Source organism: Fukomys damarensis, unplaced genomic scaffold (assembly GCF_012274545.1).
Source record: "Fukomys damarensis isolate Sample0158 unplaced genomic scaffold, DMR_v1.0_HiC HiC_scaffold_7, whole genome shotgun sequence".
NCBI lineage: Eukaryota > Metazoa > Chordata > Mammalia > Rodentia > Bathyergidae > Fukomys > Fukomys damarensis.
Window position 1 is genome coordinate 40,428,106 of NW_022900919.1, and position 23,715 is coordinate 40,451,820.

General features: G+C 45.3%; 1 protein-coding gene across 7 annotated transcripts in view; it reads right to left on the reverse strand.

The window, feature by feature from the left end:
- Shld1 (shieldin complex subunit 1) overlaps positions 1-23,715 on the reverse strand; it is a 123,324-nt gene that overhangs the window by 90,538 nt on the left and 9,071 nt on the right. The gene's annotated exons all lie outside the window — the stretch shown is intronic.

The following is a 23,715-nucleotide window of genomic DNA, read 5'->3' on the forward strand; positions in this document are numbered from 1 at the left end:
AAAAAAGAAAGAAAGCGTGGAAAACTGTTCTCCATGTGATGGGAGCCCAGAAAAGAGCAGGGGTAGCTCTCTTATTTGCAAACAAAATAAATTTCAAATCAAAACTGATTGAGAGACAAAGAAGGCCACTGCATCTGTGTAAAGGGAACAATCCAAGAGGAAGAGATGAGACTCATAAATATATACGCACCAAATATTAATGGCCCCAACTATATAAAACAAATTTTAAGGGACATGACAAATGAAGTAAGCATTAACACAAATGTAGTGGAGGACCTAAATACCCCAATATCACAAACAGAGGGATCATCTAGACAAAACAAAAAAACAAAAAAACAAAAAAAAACAATGAAATAATAGAACTGAACCAAATTTTGAACAAAAGGACTTAATAGACATCTATAGAGTGTTCCACCCCACAAAATCAGAATATACATTCTTTTCAGCTGCACATGGGTCATTATCCAAAACCTACCTTATACTAGCTAATAGAACAGGTTTAAATAAATGCAAAGGAATTGAAGTTATCCCACGTATATTATCAGACCATAGCTGGAGATCAATAGCATAAGAAACCATAAGAACTACACAAACACATGGAAATTGAACAACACTCTCCTGAACAATCAATGGGTCACAGAGGAAATTAAAGAAGAAATTAGACAGCTTTCACAAATAAATGATAATGCCAATACAACATACAGGAATCTATGGGACACAATGAAAGCAGTTCTATGTGGAAAATTCATAGCACTGAATGCCCACCACACTAGGAAAACAGAGCAAGCTCAAATAAACAACCTAATGATGAATCTTAGGCCTCCAGAAAAAGAAGAGCAAGAAAAAACCAAAGCTCATGCAAGGGAGGAGATTATAAAGAACAGAACAGAAATCAGTGCAATGGAAACTAAGAGAACTATACAAAAAAATCAATGAACCAAAGAGTTCAAAAAAAGGAAAGAAGGAAAGAAAAGGCTCAGATCCATGCAATTAGGAATGAAAAAGCTGAAGTCACAACAGATCCACCAGAAATTCAGAGGATCATCAATACCTACTTCTAGAACCTGTACTATAATAAAATAGAAAACACAGATGAAATGGACAGATTTCTTGATACTTATGAATAACCGAAGTTGAACGAAGATAAAAAAAAATTCTAAACACCCCAATTACAATCAGTGAAATTAAAAATGTAATTAAAAGCTTACCAACTAAGAAAAGCCCAGGTCCTGATGGCTTCACTGCTAAATTCTACAAGACATTTAGAGAACTACTGCCACTACTCTTTAAACTTTTCAATTAAACTGAAAGGGAAGCAATACTTTCAAATTAATTCCTAGAATCAAGTGTTACTTTGATTCCAAAACCAGGGCAAGACCCAACCAAAAAAGAGAACTACAGGCCAATCTCCTAATGAACATAGATGGAAAAATCCTTAATAAGATACTGGCCAACAGAATACAGAGGATCATCAAGATCATACACCCTGACCAAGTCGGATTTATTCCAGGGATGCAAGGATGGTTCAACATGCATAAATCAATAAATGTAATATACTATATTAACAGAGTCAAGGACAAAAACCACATGATCATCTCAACAGATGCAGAAAAAGTATTCTATAAAATTCAACACCCATTCAATGATAAAACCCTTGCAGAAAATTGGAATAGATGGTTTTTATCTCAACTTAATAAAGGCTATCTATGAAAAACCAACAGCCAACATCACATTAAATGGCCAAAAATTGAAAACCATGCTAAAATCAGGAACAAGACAGGGATGTCCACTATCACCACTCCTGTTCAATATAGTTCTGGAAACATTAGCCACAGCAATTAGGCAAGAGAAAGAAATAAAAGGGGTAAAGACAAGAAAGGAAGAAGTAAAACTGTCATTTGCTCACGATATGATATGCTACATAGAAGACTCAAAAAACTCTGCCAAAAGCCTTCTACACTTAGTTGACACTTTCAGCAGAGTAGCTGGATACAAGGTCAACACTCAAAAATCAATAGCCTTCTTGTACACAAATAACAGACTTATTGAGAGAGAAATTAGGGAAACAATTCCTTTCACAATAACATCCAAAAATATGAAATATCTAGAAATCAATTTAATGAAAGAAGCAAAAGCCCTCTACACTGAAAACTACAGCACTCTGAAAAAAACAGATATAAAAAAAAATGGAAAGATATCCCCTGCCCTGGGTAGGAAGAATCAACATAGTGAAAATGGCCACACTACCAAAACTGTTATACAGATTCAATGCAATCCCGGTTGAAATTCCAACAGTATATTTCACAGAAGTAGATAAAATAATCCAAAAACTCATTTGGAAACAGAAGAGACCTAGAATAGCAAAGCAATTCTAGTCAACAGAGACATGACAGGGGGTATCATAATCCCCAATTTGAAACTATACTACAAAGCCACTGGGACCAAAACAGCGTGGTACCAGCAAAGAAAAAGACACAAGGATCTGTGGCACTGATTGCAAGACACAGAAACAACTCCAGATGTACTCAGTTACCTCATCTTTGACGAAGGAGCCAACCATCCTCAGTGGAGGAAAGATAGCCTCTTTAATAAATTGTATTGGAAAAACTGGATTTCACCCCACCAAAGATTAAAACTAGACCCTTATCTTTCACCATGCACTAAACTAAAATCCAAGTGGATTAAAGATCTAAATATTAAAACAGAAACACTAAACTTGCTGGAAGATAAGTTAGGCAGAACTCTTGAAGACACTGGCATAGGAAAAGACTTTATGAACAAATCCTCAGTAGCACAGGAACTAGCACAAAGAATCAACAACTGGGATCTCATCTTATTAAAAAGTTTCTGCACTGCAAAAGAAACCACCAACAGAGCTAAAAGTCAACCTACAATGTGGGAAAAAATGTTTACCAAATGCTCCTCAGAAAAAGGACTATGATATAGAATATAAAAAAGATCAGCCCCCCCCCAAATATAAAGACCCAATTCAAAAGTGAGCATGTGAAATGAACAGACATTTCTCAGACAAAAAAGTAAAAGCAGCAAATAAACATATGAAAAAATGTTCAACATCACTGGTCATTGGAGAGTTGCAGATGAAAACAACACTGAGATTCTACCTCACCCCAGAAAGAATGGTTGCTATCAAGAAATCAACCAATAACAAATGTTGGTGGGGTTGTGGGGAGAAAGGAACCCTTCTCCATTGTTGGTGGGAATGCAGACTGGTGCAACCACTGTGGAAAGCAATATGGAGATACCTCAAACAACTAGGATTAAAGGTTCCATTTGACCCAGCCATCCCTTTGCTGGGTAGCTTTCCAAAAGAATTAAAAGAATCATACCACAGTGATATATACGCACCCATGTTTATAACAGCACAGTTTGTGACAGCTAAAACTTGGAAACAGCCTAACTGCCCATCAGTTGGAGACTGGATAAAGAAGATGTTATTTTTCTATAAAATGGAGTACTACTCAGCCATAGAGAATGAGAAACTAGTCATTCATAGGAAAATGGATGCGTATTGAGGCCTTATTGTTAAGTGAAATAAATACGACATGTGTAAAAATACCAAATAGTTTCTCTGGTGTGCAAAACTAAAAGTGTAAATAAGATCCAACTTGTATAATTGATGATGTGAAATAGGAAGAAAAGGGCTAAAGGTGTAGGGGACGTGGGAAGGGTAGGGGAAAAGAAATAAGGGAAAAGAAAAAATATGAGAAAAGGAAAAAGTGGAAACAAAGTCTTCTTAAACATGGGAGGGTGGAGGGGGTGAAGCGAGGGCAGGGACATGGGGAAAACGTGAGAACCAAGACCTGTCATGTAAAGGTACAAGATCCCAGTGATGAATGTAACTGTACTGTATACTTAAAAAGTACCAATAAACTCAATGAAAAAAAGAAGGACTTTTGTGTAAGAATTTAATAGTGTGGAGTAAGGACTGGTATTTATGTCGCCTACTGTATCCCAACTCTACAGGTAGATACCATTACCCCCATGAAGCAGATGGAAAAACAGGGCTCAGAAAGGATCTTTAACTTGCCCAAGGACACCAATAAAAATGACAGAGCCAGGAGTGGTGGTGAATTCCTGTAATTCTAGCACTCTGGGAGGCAGAAAGATCACAGGTCTGAGCCCACCTCAGGCAATTTAGAAACTTAGGGAAACCCTGGCTCAAAATAAAAAATAAAAAAGGGCTGGAGATGTAAGTGCAAAGACCCTGGGTTCCATCCCCAATTCTGCAAAAATAAAAAAGTAAATAAAGAAACAAATTAATAAGTGCCTGTGATGAATGAAGCCTTTCAAACCCTGCTTTAAAAAACCCACTTTCTCTCCGCTCCACAGAGAAACAGCTCGCCATCAGCCCTACCATGTGAATCCCACCTCAGAGAGTTCAGTAATTTACATTCCCATTTTATTTTGTTTTTTTATGGGTTTTCTTGGTACCAGGGATCAAACTCAGGAAATAGCCCTTGCAAGGCAGGCGGCGGCACCACTGAGCTAAATCCCCAGCCTAATCTACATTCCCATTTTTGTTGTCAGCTCAAAATAATTTACCTTCTACCCTTTTAAAGAAAATGACAAAGTAAACTTAGAGAAAGGCCTAATTTTCTAATATAGAGAAGCCAAAGGGAGAAAATGGGAAACAATAATGACTCAGCTTCATGACCAACAGCCCAAGAGCTGGGCACAAGGCACAGCAACCCCAGGCCAAGACCATGACCCGGGAGGGAAAGGTCATCTGAGGTCAGTGTCGTAAGGGTTTGTTTTTTCTCAGCTGATTGCTCTGGCGCTTGCCAAGACATCTTTGCATAGACTCCACCTAGATTTCCTGGCCAGGGCAAAGGCTTTATTTGATCACCAGCAGAAAGCTGACAGCAGACAGCACCAGCTCTCCTGTCCTGTGCTCACACTGAAGGTTCAGAACCTTTGGCTGCCCCTCCCCACCTCCACCCAACTTGAAACACTTCAAGTTTTCAGAGTCAACAGGACGCGTCTTGAGCAAACTTGGAACAACACCCTGTTTCCTCACGTAAATTTCTGTTTGGAACACAGGCACAAGTTTCCATCCCAGCCTCAAAGTGTTTAGGGCCACTGGTATACGCCATTAGGGGATGACAGCAGCAGCAGATGGCCACTTTTACCGAGTACAAGTTGGGCAGCAGAACTCCTCGTGTGCACATTATGTTAGGCTATAACCAAAAGGTTCTTGTCAGGAATCACTTCTCAGATAATGATCACAGGATGTGGCAGAGCCTGAACACAGAAACTGCTTGTAGGGACTGCAGGTCACATGAAAAGTACACAGGCGACAATGTAAGTGAGGTTGTCTTTTTCTTGCACTATGCCAGTGTTTTACATAATTACACTGACCCAGCCAGAACGCTTTGACTGAAGAGCAGGAAATAGCCCCAGCCCCCAAACAGCAAGCTCACCACCACTCGCTCTTTTTAAATGTGAAGTCCAAAGCCTCGGCTTCTGCTGACTCCCCTGAAACCATACACCTTCCTATTTGAAGCCCTTGTCTCCCACTGGTTTTCATTCTATCAGACTCCCAAAGTATCTGCAATCACACAAGGTAAAGGTTCTTTAAAAGGTTCTCTGTTTTCATGGATGCTGCCCCCTCGCTTGCTTACTGACTGTACACTAGGATGAGAATAAGCTAGGATGGCAAGAGGGGAAGGCCAAGCCAGGCGACCGAGCCAGATGTGAGCTGTGGCAAAGGGAGCCATCTCACGCTTGTCCTGATGCTGGCCCTGGCCCTGCAGGGTACGTGGCAGCATCCTGTGGTATAAGCGCATTATGGTTTAGATCTCGATGTCCCCCAAAACTCTCCTGTGCTTGGAGGTGGGGCTTTTGGAAGGTGACTGGATCCTGGGGGCTCTGCACTCATCAGAGGGCTCACCCACTGACCCGTTCATGGCTGACTTGCTGGATGGAGGTGTCACTGGGACGAGGGTTTATCTCCCTCCCCAGCTCTTCCCTTCTCTCTCTGTTGCCTGGAGGTCACAGCACGAGCTGCTGCCCTCTCCCCAGGCCTGTCTACCGTGCTGTTTCTGCCTTGGGGCTGCTGACCATGAAATGGAACTTCTAAAACTGCGAACCCAAATAAACTTCTCCTCCTTTAAGAAGGGAACTTTTTTAAAGTAAAGGGCTTTCAATTCCTTAGGTCTGAGAATTGTTTTGTTACCACAGCAAAACTTAGCTTTGCTTGACTGACACCGACTTTCTGTGCTGCTTAAAATTTCTAGCCCACTGGTGGTGGTGGTACACACTTATAATCCCAGCTGCAGGGAGGCTGAGGCAGGAGGGCTCCGGCAAGTTCAAGGCCAGCCTTGGCTACATAGTGACTTTGAGGTCAGCCTGAACTATATAATGAGACCTTGTCTCAAGAAATCAAAACTAGCCAGGGATATAGCTCAGTGGTTACGCCCGCGTGCCTCGCAAGCACAAGATCCCAAGTTTGATTCCCAGTACCAAAAAAAAAAGAAAAGAAAAAGAAAAAAGTCAAAACTAAAATTAAATTTCTGGTTTGTAGTAATTACCCCTTCTTTTCTCTGAGATAGCTGTAAGATATAAACAGATACACATATATAAACACAGATGTAGAAATATGTAGACACAATGATATAGACATATATAGACATCCACACAATGTTTGTTTCTTAGCGTTCGAGGTGGGAAGAAAAGGGTGGGATGTATGTGATACGTTTTCAGTATATAAATTATTTAAATACGAAAGTAAATAGATTTTAGCTTTAAGAGCCCTTAGAAAAACCTCACAATTCAGATCTGGAGCTAAGATAAAAGACTTCTTAATCTAGAGGCTAACTGGCAGAAAAGATGTCTCAGGCATCAAAATCAATGTGCTCTGTAGGAACTTACTAGACGGTACAGGAAGAACCTTGGCTCTAGCTCAGGGCTTCCCAGCTTCAGAACATTCAGAATTTCTGGTGGGACTCTGTGCAGGAGATGTCCTGTGCCTTGACAGTTTTAGTTTCATCCCACCCTTTGCCCATTGGGTCCAGTGGCACTGCCTGGCCTCAGGTTCGACAAACAAAACTGCCACTAGACATTGCCAACCACCCCTCACCTTCAGCTGAGAAGCCCTGCTCAGGCCAGAATCACAAATGGACTTGAACCTTCTCTTAGAGTTGGGTGACCCTTCTCTTTCCTAAGAGATTAGATATCATCATGTTGATCCCTCGCACGAGGTTGGAATGTGCCCACAATCAGATCCAAGACAAAGCAGACCAGGGTCCATGGTTGAGGTCAATGATATCTCACCACCTTTTCCAGAATAATTGCTGGGGCATGAACCTTGAGCATTTGAGTACCCTTTTATTTATTTACTTAACTACTTATTTTCATGGTGCTGGGCAAAGAACCCAGGGCCACAGGTGAGGCATGTGCTCTCCCACACACCCAGCTGGGAGCACTCCTTCCAGAGGCAGATCTGCTCAAGGAGGATGAAGGGGATGTGGTGCTGACCCTCTAGCAAGGTGGCCACTCCCAACACTTTCCTCCCTACTCTCCCATCAAGGGCTGAGTGAGGTCGGATGCAGTGACCCATGCCCGTCATCCCAGAACACCGGGAGGCCAAGCAGGAAGGGTACAAGCAAAGGCAACTCAGCCATTTAGGAAGACTTCATGTCTAAATAAAATTGTTAAAAGAGGGCTGGAGATGTAGCTCAGCACAAGGGCCCTGGGTTCACTCTCCAGTACTACCAGAAAAAAAAAAAAAAAAAAATGACCCAAGAAAACTGAAATTTTGTCATTTGCAGGAAAATGGACAGGAGAACATCATGTTGAGTGCAGTAAGTCAGACTCAGACAAATACTGCATGTTCCCCCTTATATGTGGAATCTAAACAAAATTTTAAATACCATAAAAGTAAAAGGGGACTATAATTAGACAAGAGGAAGGAAATGGGGGATATAAGTGAAGATAATAAGGGGACTGGAAGCCAGGTATGGTGGTGCACAGAGAGACCCTGTCTCAAAAACCAAAGCGGGGATGTATATGATAAAATACACGCATTGAGCCAGCAGGCTGAGGCAGGAGGACTGCAGACAGTTCAAGGCCAGCTTGAACTACACAGAGAGACTCTGCAGTTCAAATAGATCCATTGTCATTGTTTTGATTGTCACTGAAACAATATTTTGTAAAATTAATAATAGAAAGGAAAAAGAGTGGTGCAAGTTCTCTCATCCCAAGTCGAAGATGGCCTGTGACTGATGGCCCAAAACCTTGCAGAGGCCTGGCAGCAGGGCTTCTCCTCCCCTAGGAGGCCTGCTCTCAGCAGCGGCTCTCAGGCCTCAGATGCCATTCCTGAAGAGGCCACAGGCGGCTGCTCCACCCCACAGCCCTGTGGGCTCCCTGAGCAATCCGACTATCCCAGTGCCCAGAGGCCCAGCCTTCATCACTGCAACAAAAAACCACCCAGCTGCACCTAACCAACCCACAAGACTGAGCTACAGGACCAGCTGTGTCGGCCCCACAGCATCCCGGGTGAAACCCAAAATCCCACCTGCAGTGCAGCTCTGATGGCCACAGACACACGGGGCAGGAGTCACTTGGGCGTGTGCGGCAGGCACATGGCCTCAGTAGCAGCCTGGGAACTCGTGGCCAAAGGTGATTCAACATCAGCCTGAACTACAGAGCAAGGCCCTGTCTCAAAAAGCCAAAAAAAGAAGGGTAGCTTTAAAATTTTAAATTATACCCTACATTGTTAGATGGATAAAGCTTGCTGCTGTCACTCCGGGCATAAAACAGAACCCAGAACCATTTCTGGTTTGCTCCCTGTTGCCCTCGACATGCTGCGGGGTGCTCAGCAATCCTCCTCATCTTCCGGGCCAGGCGCTAACACCTCTCATCACCTTGGGCCTGCTGAGGGCAGTTAATATTTGAAAAGTGACCTGTGGATTTGTAGTCTAAACCCAGCAAGGACCAAGTACTCTTCAGCTCACCTCCTGCACCCTAACTCACCCTGAAAATGTTTACTGAGGGCCTGAAAGTCCTCAGTGGATGGCGCACAGACCATGAGGGTGTGGGGAGGAGAAGGGCATCTCAGGGCAACAGGGGTGGGGACCCTTCCGAAGGAGAAGATTCATCGCCAGGCACAGCACTGAAACAGAGCAAGTATTCACTCAGTGCTTCTGGGTGAATAAAAAGCACTAGACAGCAGTGTGAACAGACTGAAACACTTGTGTTCACCACACAAGTGAAGTATGATCATCTGACAGACCACATGGATTCACACTGACTCCACAAAACTCATCTGAATGCGTATTTTTAAAACATCATTTACAGCCTTATGGAGTAAATTTGAAATTTCTTTTCTCCAATTTCTGAACCCTATTAATTCCTACTTTTGCTCAGATTGCTCTTGTCTTGGGTGATTATAGGAAGTCACCACATAATATTCATGAGATCCAAGATTGAGTGAGAGACAGCACATTTCAATCAATCTACTCTTTAAAGGAAAAAAAAAAATGAAGACTGGCCATAGGAGTGGCTATAAAGACTAACGATTCTCTTATTTTCAAAGTAACACAAATTTTGTTTTTGGTTTTTTGAGACAGGTCTCACTATATAGTAGTTGAGGCTGGCTTTGAACTCACGGCGTAGTGCTCACTCCAGCAGCACATATACTAAAACTGAACTCACCATGTAGCCCAGGCAGGCCTCCAAGTCTCAGCAGTCCTCCTGCCTCAACCTCCCAAGTGCTGGGATTATAGCTGTGTCACCACACCTGGTTACAAAGCAACAACTTTTACCCAAGCATGGTGGGACAGGGTAACTGCAGCACTCTAAGAGGCTGAGGCAGAACAACTGCAAATCTGAGCCCAGCCTGGCATACTTGGCAACTTCATAAAACCCTGTCTCAAAATTATAAAATAAAAGGATTAGAGGTGTAGCTCAATGGTTCTAGGTTTCACCCCCAGTACAGGGGGAGAAAAAGTAACAAGTTCAAATTTAGGAAATCAGCAACAAGTTTGCAGGCAGAGATAAAACAGTGGGAAATCACAGACTACTTCTCAGATGCACCACAGAAAAGATAAACTATAGAACTATGCTAAACACATTCTTCCAGCCTGAACCACATGTGATACAAATGGATCTAATCACTCTTACCAATAAAATTAATAAAAGTCTATAAAGGGAATCTAGTTAGTTGCTTGAGTTTGAATAATCCCTGACAAATATAAATTAATATTATTTATATCAAAATTATTACAATAATTTCATTAAATTATAAGAAATTTATAGTCATCACTTATCAATAATTAATCCTCTAAATTTTAACGTGGAAATCTTACAAACACCCCCACCGCCAGTATGTATAATACAACTGCTATACCACAAATCAGCTGTATGATAATTTTTCATCACACTGCCTTAATGTCTTCTTTAGAGAATCATGTCTGATGACATCTGGTCTGCTAAATCAATGCCTTTCGTTGAATTACTGTAACCAAAGCTCCCAATGGGACGTCAAATGTGTACCACCATGGAATTCAAATCAGAGCCACCTGGCAGCAAGACATCATTTAGGAGCTATGTGTGACCCCATGGTGAATGTGTGAAACCATCAGTGAGTTCACCCTCGTTTCCCTCCCTCCCTTCTTTCCCTCCTTGTTCTTTTGTGATACTGAGGACTGAATGCAGGAAGAACTGAGGGACATCCCCCTTTTTAAAAAAAGCGTTTTCGATGGACTCCCTGAATGCCCAGGCTGGCCTCTTAGACCCTCCTGCCTCCACCATGGAGCTAGTGAGACTGCAGGCCTGCACCACTGTGTCTGCCCACCACCATACACACCACTTAAAGCAGAAAAGAGGAGAACAGGGTGTTGTGGTGCATGCCTGTATCTCAGCACTCTGGGAGCTGAGGTGGGAGGGTCACAAAGTGAAGCCCAGCCCAAACAATTTAGGGATTTAGCAAGACCCTGTTTTAGATTTTTTTAAAAAAATAAGGGCGGGGGCTCAGTGTGAAGGGCTGGGTTCAATCCCATATTATGGCTTGTGTTTAGATGTTTCCCTAAAGTCTCATTCGGTATTAGGTGGGGCTTTCTCAGGGAGGCTGAATCTAGAGTGCGTGACTGTTTCCTGGTACAATGCTAGGCCAAAGAGCACTAGGATTAAGGGTGTGAGTGCTACCCACCCTAAGTAGTCTGAATAAAATAAAAGATTTAGCTCAGCAGTGCTGCCTCCTGCCTTGCAACCTCAAGGTTCTGAGTTTGATCCCTGGTACAAAAAAAAAAGACAAAAGAGGCAGGAAGGCACTGTTAAGATCCCTTGCTGCTTTGCTACTGTCTGCCTGCCGTAAACTGTTTCCCTTCTGCCACCCCGCCTCGGAGCCAGTCGACTATGGACTGAAACTTCTGTGAACTGTGAGCCAAATAAACCTTTTCCCCCTTTAACTTTGGCTGTCAGATATTTTGTCTCAGCAACAGAGAAAAGTAACTAAGACCCTCCAAGTACTGGAAAACAAAACAAAACAGTAGAAAGCCTGGTGGCCTCAAAGGAATTCACCAAGTGCAGCCCAGAAGGCAGCCAAGAAGCAGAGTTAGTTACACAGCAGCCCCTCCCAGGGTCCTGGCTCCGGGTCTCGGGCCACAGTCACTCTCATGTCACAGCTAGGAGACAGTCGCACTGCAGGCTGCCCAGCCGCACAGCTAGTGATACAGGCACACTCCAGCCACTCTGGCTCCAGAACTGTCAGGAGCAATGCTACCCAATTTCGGGGGAAAATCATTTAACTAGGCCTAGTTCTCCTGTCTACAAGCCAGCTGAGCTGAGACGTAACTCCATCCGGGCCCCGGTCACAACTCAGACCTCAGTGGTCCCGTGATGCTCTGATGCTCCAGGACAAGATTACACCAGCGGAAGACGTCCGGGAGGAACCAAATCTTCATCTGCGCAGTTCCTCATAGCTCTCGGGTTTTCCCCACTGCCGGCTGGTGACCTTTTACATGTTACTCATGATGTACTCACTGAACTCTCTGCCCCTGAGTGACCTTTACATTGGTTACTCTGATGTACTGAGCTCTATACCCTGAGTCATCTGCTACACTGGTTTTCTGGATACACTGAATAAAGGTGTGGCAAACTCAGGGGCTTTCGTCTTTGCTGCCCAGAGCAGCACTGATCAGACCCAAAGTTCAGCTACCTCTCATACTCTCCATTTTTCTCTTTCCTGGGTAAGAAGTTAATTCGCCTTGTGCTGTCCTGGCTCACAGGAGACTAGGACTTACTGCAGAGGTTCTGGTAACGTCCTCCTTCCCTGTTCCTTACACGGAACCAAAAGGAAAAAAGGTCAAATATAGGTTTGATTTTTTTAAAAAATGAGAATATTAAAAACCAGCAGAAAAGGGATAAAATTTAAAAGACAACATTAAGAAAACTGGTTGTAATCTGAAAAATAATGACTTTAAAGTTTAAAAAAAAAAGAAAGTGTTATGGGCTGGGGATATGAGGGTATAGCTCAGTGGCACCGCGCCTGCCTGGCAATAGCAAGGTCCTGAGTTCGATCCCTGGTACTGAAAGAAGAAAGAAAAAGCATTAAACCTTAAATATACTAGCAATCCCTTATTTTGTAATCTTTGGAGGTGAGGCTGATTTTCTAAATATTACACCAAAGCCAAGGCATTGAATGGAAAAACTGACTAAATAAAAATCAAAAGGGCTGGTCAAGGTGGCACACACCTTTAATCCCAGCTACCTGAGAGACTGAGTCAGGAAGATCATGAGTTTGAGGCCACCCTCATTTCAAAAACAAAAACAAAACAAAAAAAAAATCTAAAACTCTACAAAAAAAAAAAAATCACAGCATATTTATTTATAATTGCCAAAATTTGAAGATGAACTAATGACAATTACTAAAGTAAAGAAGGGAAAGAAAAAATGAGAAAAGAAGGAAAAAATGAAAACAAAGCTTTTGCAGATAGGGAGGGATGGAGGGGTGGAAGAGAGGCAAGGGGAATGGGAAGAAACAAGAACCAAAATCTATCATGTACAGGGACAAATTCCCAACGAATGCAATCATAATGTACACCTGAAATGTATCACTAAACCTAGTGAAAAAAAATAAACAGTGAAAAAGAACTTTGTGAAAAAAAAAATAATGACCATTACTAATGGAACCACGACAGTTACTCCTACTCCAGAATACTGTGCAGCCCTTTAAATGACTGAGATAATAACGTAAAGCATGAGTGCGACAGTGTGGGACTTTAAGAGTAAGTTGCAGAACATGTAGTTTTTAGTTTGTTGTGGTGGTTGTTGTTAAAATCTATACATGAAGGTATTAAATAAATAAATTTACATGCATACATTTACCCGCACTGAGATATATTTATGGGTACACACACACAAAAAAAACACATACCTAGTCAAAACAATTCTGGAAAGAAAAAAGTTAGAAGACTTACCCCTCCTGCTTTTAAACATAGATACAAAAAGCTGGGCGTGGTGCTGCACGCCTGTAATCCCACACTCAGGAGGCTGAGGCAGGAGGATCACAAATTTAGTCGCAGCCTGGGTTTTGAGAAGGGGCATTAGAGAGCTCTCTCTTGGCTTCTTGGCCTGCCATGACCTGGGAGGTTGGGCTCCACCACAGGTCCTCACCAGGCTGATCAGCCTCAACACAGGCCAGGAAGATTGGAGCTAAATGGCCATAATTATAGCCTTTAAAACTGTGAACTTGAAGAAATCCTCCCCTTTTCCATTGATTATCTCGGGTATTTTGTTATAGCATCAGAAAGCTGACTAAACCAAGTTCTATCATGTCCACTGGGTTCTTTTTATAACTTATTTCTTTGCATATTTTCTATTTTGTCCTTTGCTTCAAGAGAATTTGTAAGGGAACATTGGAGCATTTTTATGGCAGCTGCTTTAAAATCCTTGTCAGATAATTCCAATATGTGATCTACCTCAGGGCTGGCAGCTGGGATTGTCTTTTTTTCTTTCATTCATTCATTCAAACTGGTTTTTTGTTTGTTTGTTTGTTTGTTTTTGAGACAGGGTCTTACTTATGTATTCAGGCTGGCCTCAAAACTCATGGTGCTCCTCCTGCCTCAGCTTCTCAAGTGCTGGGATTCCAGGCACGTGCCACCACACACTACTCAAACTGTAATTTTTAGTTTTTCATACTACAAGTGTCTTAGCTACTTTTCTCATTGCTGAGACAAAATACCCAACACTCACAAGTGAAGGGAGAAGAGGTTTATTTTGGCTCAGTTTGTGGAGGTTTCAGTCCATAGTCAGCTGGCTCTCAGGCAGGGTGGTCTAACAGAGGAGAAACAGCTTTTGGTGTGGCAGGGCAGGCAGAAGGCAGCAAGCAGTGAGCACTGGCAGCAGAAGCAGCCTTTTCTGTCCCTTTTTTTCCATCCAGGCTGCCCACCCATTTGGCTATATATCATCCACACCCAGGGTGGGGCACCTTAATCCTAGCGTTACACCCTAGATCCAGCCACCTCCAAAAAGTCCCACCATGAGTGATGAGGCTTTGGGGGACATTTAGATACAAGCCATAACAACAGGTGATCTTTGACTAAACTCTGAACATTTTTGTCTCAGGGAGTGCGGGCCCTGTCTAAATCCTTTACTTTAGCAGGAAGTCATTCTATTTAGATCTGGCCTACTTTTGTGGGTTGTGGCTCTAACAACAGTTTAATTTTCTGAGTCTCTGCTGTTTATTTTGGTCCTTCAGTTTGTCTGGTACAGTGGGGCTCCCATGGGTCCCTGCTGGTACCATCTGAGAATGGAAACTGTGCCCCCAGCTGCAGCCTCCAGATCTCAGCCTTGGGGGTGCAGGTGTCTCATGGGGAATCCCTGGGGAGATTTCAGCTGCTTGAAAGAGGAGGCCTCCCACACCAGACTGCTTGCTGTGGTCGGGTTCCCTTTGCCAGCTGCCCCTGAGAGTATGGGGAGGGGACAGAGCCTCAGGCTGGAGGGACAGAGACATCCCAGGATGGGTCACGTATTGCATCAGTGAATCCTCCTGACTCAGCCTCTTAGATCTAGGCTCACTTAGCAGCCACCAACAGGAGAGTGGTTCTTGGTCACTTGCTAGGGGTCTCCAACTGATCCCCCTCGCTGGGTGCTAGGCTTCTGGGTGCTACTGGACAGACCAGCAGTCAGTCCAGGGAGAAATGAGCCTACCTGGGCCATCACTGGGGTGTGTGTGTGTCTAAGTGTGCTGCAGTACTGGGGACTGAACCCACAGGCGCGCTTCAACTGAGCTACACCTCTAGCTCAATTTCTTTTCTTTTTTATTTTGGGACAGATCGTGATCAAGTACCCAGACTGCCCTTGAACTTCCCACCCTCCTGCCTCAGCCTCCTGAATAGCTGAGATTCCACGTGTGCACACCCAGCTGAGGCTGCCCTCTTGTTGCTGGGTTGCAGTCAGGATGCACAAGTCTGCCTCGCCTTCCTCAGCTGGGCAGGACACAAGACACCTGCTGCCACACTGGTCCTCAGCCCTAGGCCTCAGTCCAGTCTTCCAGTGCGCCTCCTCTGGCTGCCTCTCCAATTTCCAGGGTTTGGAGTGGTCTCAGCAGAGTGAAGAGGGTGAAATGTGCCCCGGCCACAGCGTTGGGTTAGAAGTCCCACAACCTCCCTTTCCATGACTGTAATTTCATCAAGGGGAAGGAAGATCGAACCTGCAGTTTGGGTGCAGGATGTGGCTCAGAGCTAACAGCACTTGCCCATCTTGTGTGAGGCCCCGGGTTCCCTGTCTCCACAGCGGAGGGCAGAATAAAAGCACAAACCTTCAGGAAATGGGGAAAAATGCACTACTTTCATCTGGCAAATTTACAAAAATCAGACAAGTAGAATACATGGAAAAGAGGTCTCCTCAAATTTAATAACACACACATGGTGAATGTAACTGAAGACAGACCAGCTTCTCAGATTTTAACTGAGTAATGTCTAAAAATGTTGAATATTACCTCTGGTGGGTACAGAGCTCTGCAAAGAATACAAAAGGAGCTGGGGGTTCAGCCGCTCAGTGGTAGAGCACGTGCGTGAGGCCAGGGGTTTGATCCCCCAAACCACAATGAGTCATGAATGAATGAATGAATGAATGAACTAAGGAAGCCAAAGGCTTTACACACCGGGTACAGTCCAACTTTTTAACAGAAAGATTTGGTCCGTATACCGTGAAGCCACTAGATGGCAGCAGAATCAAACACTGCCCTAGAGGAAGACCTTGCCAGGCGCCACCTCCAGAGCAACTGCTTAGATGTTCCTGGCTGGAAACATGGCATAGTATGTTAACCAATTTTCCCTGAAATTCTATTTCTAAAATGGTTTTGGCCAGTGGGCAAATTCTCCTTCATATTATTTATACCACGCCTAACACTCCCCAGTATTCCCCAGGAGATCTTTGTGAAACAAAATTATAGACAAAATAGCCGGGCATGGTTCTGCACACCTGTGATCCCAGCACTCGGAAGGCTGAAGCAGGAGAATTGCCTTGAGTTTGAGGTCAGTCTAAGCTACATAGTGGGCTGAGCTACAAAGCAAGACCCTATCTCAAAAAACAACAAAAACAAATAAATTGTATTAACTTATATGTTTTTCACTTACTCATTCTACAGCCTCTCCTGACCACTGACCATGCGTCAGCACCGCACTCTGACTCTACACGTCCATCGGCATCTAGGGTTAGCAATGGCAGCCACGGGCACCGCACAGTCAGAACCAGCAGCACAAGATGTGTCTCACCACGCAAGCACAGGGGACCCTGGGGTGACTGCAGAGCTTCACAGCGAGGCTCCACAGCCAGCTTTCGGAATCTCTCACACACCATCATCCAGCTAGAAAGAGCTCCAGGGAGCAAAAAGGCAGCCAAAGGACAAAGAGTCAAGAACAAGGAGGGTCTGGAGCCCGATCAGCAGTGCCCTTCCGGACATTGGTGGCTCCATTGCCCCCAGCAGACAGTCAGGTCCTGATTGCTTTGGGCTGAGAAGCTGAATCCTACCTAGGGTGAAAATGAAGTGGAAAGACCATGCCTGCCCTCTGGCTAGTCTGCAGGTGTTAGTGCTTCTTCCACAATGGAGAACTGGCAGGAGACTGACGGGCAGAAGTGGGGCGCACGCCTGTAGTCCCAATGCTCACGCACGGAAGCCAAGGCAGAAGGATCATTGCAAGTTGGAACTGCACAGAAAGATCCTGTCTCCAAAAAGAAAACAAAACAGGGAGAGGTAGAAAGGACAGCCCCACAGACTGGACACAGGGCAGGCACAGTTGTCCCTGAGATGGCGCTGAGAGCTCTTTGCAGGTACTCAGCTTGGCAGAAAGGAGTTAGCAGGGCCTGAGGAGGTAACTGCAAACAGTCATCACACGGACACACGGGACACTGGCGCTTCTGAGGTCCTTCCTGCCTTTGAAGTCCGGCTTGAGGCGGTTGGGTGGTGTATTCACAGGTGACCAGCTTCTCTTAGGCTTGCCTCCAGATGGTAACGCGGGGTCCTTGGGGCAGTGAGGATCACCAGGGCAATGTGTGTAGTGTACGTGGCTCAATGCTTGCAATGTAAGTGTGTAATAAATGAAAGGGTTCCAGCAGAGTCCCCTAGTCAGGTGCAGTCTTCCTTAGCTGCAGTTTTATGTAACAAGGATATCAGTGACAGCGATGGACAGGCATGATGGCGCACACCTGTGCTCTCAGCACTCAGGAAGCTGAGGCAGGAGACGCTGCAAGTTCAGGGCCAGCTTGAACGACACAGTGGTCTCGGAAAACAAAGAGTGAATGGAACGAGGGGCATCTGTCTGCTGTAATCAAGTTGTTTTCTCTGTCTTCAGAAGACAGAGCTGAGGGATGAGTCAGGAATGATCTTTGAGGAGAGCTGTCGAGTTAGACCGTGAGGTCACTGCAGTACAGGCGGCCTCGGCAGATAAGGGCCCTGGAGCTGTGTCTGGTGAGAGGCACGCGGCCTGGTTTCACCTCAGTTAGCCTTTGTTTTTTGAACTCTAACTGCAGGCAAAGTGTATAGCAGTGAACAGGCCTTTTACTGTAGCAGATGTCTCTGAAACTAGCATGAGGAGCAAGGAAGTCACAGACAGCAAACAGCATTCTTGAGCTTTTAAAAATAATGCTCGCACTGGGTGTGGTGGCAGACACCTGTAATCCCAGCACTCAGGAGGCCGAGGCAGGAGAATCACCTCAAGTTCAAGGCCAGCCTGGACATAGTGAGGCCTTGTTTAAAAAAACAAAGCAAAAATATTCTCTTCTCTTAATCTATTATCGACTCCAATGACTACAGACGTGAACTACAACTCAGAATACAATACAATAGAGAACTACATGCTTTTATAGTTTCTTAGAAGGATAAAGAAACCCCACTTAGAAGTCGTCTGCACAGAGGGTCACCCAGGAGACAGGCACTGCCAGGATGCTGCAGGACCTTGGGTGATCTTCGTTCTCCTGGAATTCACCTTCCCGTGTGAAAAGCGAGAGGACTCAGAAAGCTCAGGGGTTCACAAATCCACCTGACCCTGGCAGTCTTTCCTCGGGTGAACTATGAATGAGCTAGGGTGTATAAGAAGGGGTGCAGGGCCTGGACCATCCCAGCTCCACACCTGAAGTTCTAAGCACCCACCGGCCTAGAGTTACTCTGTTCTCCAACGGTGCAGCCCTTAATCCTCTTCTCCTTTTTCTTTTTGGCGGGGTGGGTGGGAGGTTGAGACAGAGTTTCACTATGTAGTTCAACTGGCCTTGAACCCAGTGTAGCCTAGGCTGGCCTTGAACTTGCCATGATCCTCCTGCCTCAGCCTTCTGAGTGCTGGAACTACAGCAGAGTTCAGAATTGTGTTTGAAGTTGAAATTTCAGTCTAGGTGGCTGAACTGGCACAATTCAATCCAAAAAGAGGCAAAAAACGCAGAAATGCACTGCCATGCAGAATAGCCAGACCTTCCAAACAAAACCGAGCAACTTGGTATGTGGCAGGAAGTACTCAATTTTGTTCTCAGTCACATCCCAGAGAACTGGCTCAACCATCACTGTCCTGTCCTCCCCCCTCTTCAGCATATCTTGGTTGTAGGAGGAACCGGGACATTTGCCACTAGCTCAGCTATTTCTTAATGTACCTATACACAGAAAATATCTGTAACATTATCTCCATGTCTAAAATATACCCCAACTCCTGTTTTAAAACACCAACAACACATTCAACTTTATAATTATTATTATTATTTTTTTTTTTTTGGTACCAGGAATTGAACTCAGGACCTTACACTTGCGAAGCTGGCAGTAGTGGAACCACTGAGCTAAATCCTCGGCTCCCAACTTTATAATTATTATATAACTTCCACTGTGTTTTTTGGCAGAAGAGCTTATAATTGCTTTTTTTTTTTTTTTTTGGTACCAGGAATTGAACTCAGGACCTTACACTTGCGAAGCTGGCAGTAGTGGAACCACTGAGCTAAATCCTCGGCTCCCAACTTTATAATTATTATATAACTTCCACTGTGTTTTTTGGCAGAAGAGCTTATAATTGCTTTTTTTTTTTTTTTTTGGTACCAGGAATTGAACTCAGGACCTTACACTTGCGAAGCTGGCAGTAGTGGAACCACTGAGCTAAATCCTCGGCTCCCAACTTTATAATTATTATATAACTTCCACTGTGTTTTTTGGCAGAAGAGCTTATAATTGCTTTTTTTTTTTTTTTTTGGTACCAGGAATTGAACTCAGGACCTTACACTTGCGAAGCTGGCAGTAGTGGAACCACTGAGCTAAATCCTCGGCTCCCAACTTTATAATTATTATATAACTTCCACTGTGTTTTTTGGCAGAAGAGCTTATAATTGCTTTTTTTTTTTTTTTTTGGTACCAGGAATTGAACTCAGGACCTTACACTTGCGAAGCTGGCAGTAGTGGAACCACTGAGCTAAATCCTCGGCTCCCAACTTTATAATTATTATATAACTTCCACTGTGTTCTTTGGCAGAAGAGCTTATAATTGCTTTTTTTTTTTTTTATGGGTACCAAGATTTACAGTCTTGCAAGGAGATACCATATAAATTATAGAGAAGGAAAAAGACAGATATATTTATCTGTTCTCACATATTAAATTCCCTGGATGAAATGCCAAAATACACAGCTTAGGGCCAGGGACATAACTCAGTGCCACAAGGCCTGCCTGTTAAGTGTGAGGTCCTGAGTTTGATTTCAGTTACCCAAAAAACAACTCCAAATGCATAGCTTATAAACAGCCTTTGAAGACGAAGATGTTGACACAGTCCAAAACAAGAGTATGGGGTATTAAGATTACACCACTGTTAACTTTCAGTGTCAAGCTGCCTGCCGGCGAGGGCCTTTCATCATCAAAGACTTATTGTGTCTGACACTCAAGTCTGTGGCGCACATTCGGATCATTCCCCAGCACTGTTCGCGGGCAGAACCTCAAGACTGAGGAAAGGGTTGAGATTTCCTACATCCGTGCTTCAGTGTTTAAACAACAGCTTCAGAGCAACTTTCGTCCTGTCCTAGAAGCCACGTTGGACGCAGGCCAGGCCAACACTTCCTCAGGCCTCAGGAGACAGCGCAGGGGCTCCCCAGGTTCACCTCCACTGCAGACCCCCGGACTGTGTCCCCAGGAGCCCTCTGTGACCTTGCTCGGAGGGGAGGGGCTGACCAGGACCACCTGGCTCTTCCCTGCTGTCCTGTGCACCTTCCCTTCAGCCAGGGAAGAGGGAGAAGGGAAACAGTGTCCACGGGCAGGGAGCTGAGGCCAGGGACTAATTTGGGCTCCTTGAGCGCAGTCTCAGCGGCCTGTGGCTGTGAGGGAGGAGAGAGCAGGCCTGGGTGCCAAAGGCCCAGACTTCAGCCAGACTATGCCCAGCCGGGGTGCGGCAGCTGCACTGCCTCCCCAGGGTTAAACTCCCGAAGCCCCAGGGTGGTGATTGGTAATATTTTGCACAAATACTGTGGGCACCAGATTACACAGTGAAAATGAGGCAGGAAGAGGAAGCAGACAAGAGTCCATGGGGCTGAAACCAAGGAAGGCGACCTGTGGTCCCCAGAGGACACTGGCGTCGGTGGTCTTCAGCCTCTCTCTCCAGGAAGGGCGGTGGAGACTCAGGAGCCCCGGCCGACACAGAAGCTGGTCAGCCCTACAGGAGCAGGGACTGTGGCCACCACAGGACACAACAGCGTCCAGCCTCACCCACCCACCACAGATGACAGGGAAGCCAGAGACAACTCTGACAAATGCCATCCGTATCACCTTGCAGTCTGTTGGAAAGAGCTCTCCACTGCTGTTTCTTTTCACCATGCTCAGGGACCCAGCTGTTGGGACAGCTGCAGCGTAAGATAAGGAAAGTGGCCTATAGGTTTGGCTCAGGTGAAGACGACCGGCATCCGGGGAAAAGCAGGCTGAGCCAGCCTGGGTGACACAGCGAGACCCAGTCTCAAACCATCCCTCCAAAAAACACATGTTATACAGGACAGAGGCTTCCACTTGGGTGATGAGAGAGGGCCATGGGAGGAACAGGCCTCCTGCGAAAGGCCAGACTACAGAACAGGAAGAAAAGGAAGTGTGAAGAGGGCAGGGTGGAAATGGACGGGTGCTCTTAGAACACCAGTGAGGCTTTCCCAGCAAGTCTCTGTCACCCGCCCTTGATTCCCAAAATCTCACCCCTTTTTTATTTTTTTTTCCCACCCCTTTTTTAAATGAAAGCTAGGTATTCTTTCTGTTGGTGGTGCTGAGGCAGTCTCACTACGTAGCCTAGGCTGGCCTTGAATATGCTATCATCCTGCTCAGCTTTCCTAGTGCTGGATCACAGGCATGCGCTGCCACACCCATCTGACCCTTACTCCTGTCACAGGAAACTTCCTCAAATTGCCCACAGCGGCCCTAAACTGTGTAAGGGGGCTGGGCGCATGGCCCTTCGCAGTGGGATCAGCCCCAGCCTCCCTCTGAATGACTCTGGGGCGGCAGTTAACTTTGTGTACTCCCAGGCAGGTGTTCACGGAATACCTGCTCTGCTGGGACGCACATTCTAGTGGGAGGAGACGAATAAACTAAGAACGGAACATACAGGACGCTAGCGGTGCTGAGCACTGAGGGAAGACCGAGCTGGGAAGGCTGGGCGGGAGGAAGGCCAGGGCCAGCCTCTCCGAGGGTGCATGCAGAGCAGGGGACATCGCCAGGCTGGTGAGCCAGAGGCCTCGATGCCGCAGGGGCACAACCTAAAGATCATGGGCTCAAGAAGAATTTGTCATTTTTTATTTTTTGAGGACCATCTCACTATGTAGCCCAGTCTGGCCTTGAAGTCGCTATGTAGCCAAGGGTGGCCTCAAACTCCTGGCAATCGTCCTTCCTTGGCCTGCTCAGTCCTGAAATTACAGTCCTGTACCATCATGTCCAGCTTCAGTAAGGACTTGGGCTTCTGCTGACTCACATGAGAAGACATCGGTTTTGTCCGAAGCGTAACATGACCCGACTCGTGTTTTCAAAGGCTCCTTCCGGTGGCTGCGTTAAGAAGAGCGCGTGGGGCTTGGGCTGACTGGAAAGCCAGAGGGAACCCATAGGGAGAAGACGGTGGGTGGCACCAGGGCTGAGAGAGTGGACAGGGCTGACGGCTCAGGTCCCAGATCAGTCCTGCGGCACAGCTGACAGGGATCACTGGGGACTGAGACTGGAGAGAGAGAGGAGCTGAGGCTGACTCCTAGGGTTTGGGCTTTCGTCTTTTTGCTAAGTCACGGAAGGATGAAGTTGAGTTTTGAGCTAAGAAAGCCCCGAAGCACACATGCACGTGTGAGTATATTTGCAGGGATGAGTCAGGGTAGAGGAATCACACATTTGGTTCAGGATACATCAGTTTCCTCGGCCTGGCAGAAATCAAGCAATGACATCAGGACACAGATGGTCTAAATGTCAGGAGCCTGGGACAGAGCCAGGGACAGAGGGCCCCGACTGGATCACTGGGCGGGGGTGGGTCACAGGGGTTCGAGGACGTGGCCTGGCTGCCAGGAGAGGCTGGAGAGGAGGGGAGGAAGGTAGCAGCAGAGGGGCAGAGTAAGGAAGGCAGGAGCAGCCACCTGCCAGAATGCACAACAAGCAGGAACCAAGCGGAAGTCAGGCAGTGCTGCTGACAGAAAGAGAAGGCCAGGGCTGGAGAAGTGGCCACGGGGTTTTAAATGAGCTTGGTGGTATATGACCATAATCCCAGCACTCTGGAGGCTGAAGCAGGAGGATCAGCACAAGTTCAAAGCCAGCCTGGGCTATATACAGAGGGAGACCTGGCCTCAAAAAAAAACAAAACAAAACAAAACAAAAATGTTTAAAATAAAAACTTTTCTCTATGCCTTTCTCTTTATTAGTTGATTTTCAAGTATTTATTGCACGCTAACAGCAACCTGACCCATACATATACCTTATCTATAGCCATCACCGAATTCATCACTAAAGCCGACAATTTTCTTAGTACCCAATAAGTTCCCTTCAAAATACATATTTGAACTTATTTTTTTGTTTTGTTTTGTTTTTTGAAACGATCTCACTCTGTAGTTCAGGCTGGTCTTGAACTCACTTTATCACCCAGGCTGGCCTCAAACTCATGTTGATCCTCCTGCCTCAGCCTCCTGAGTGCTGGGATTATAGGATTATAGGCGTGTGCCACCATGCCTTTCTCTGAACTTCTTTTTGGTTTTTTGAGACAGGGTCTCACTATGTAGTTGACACTAACCTGAACTCACTA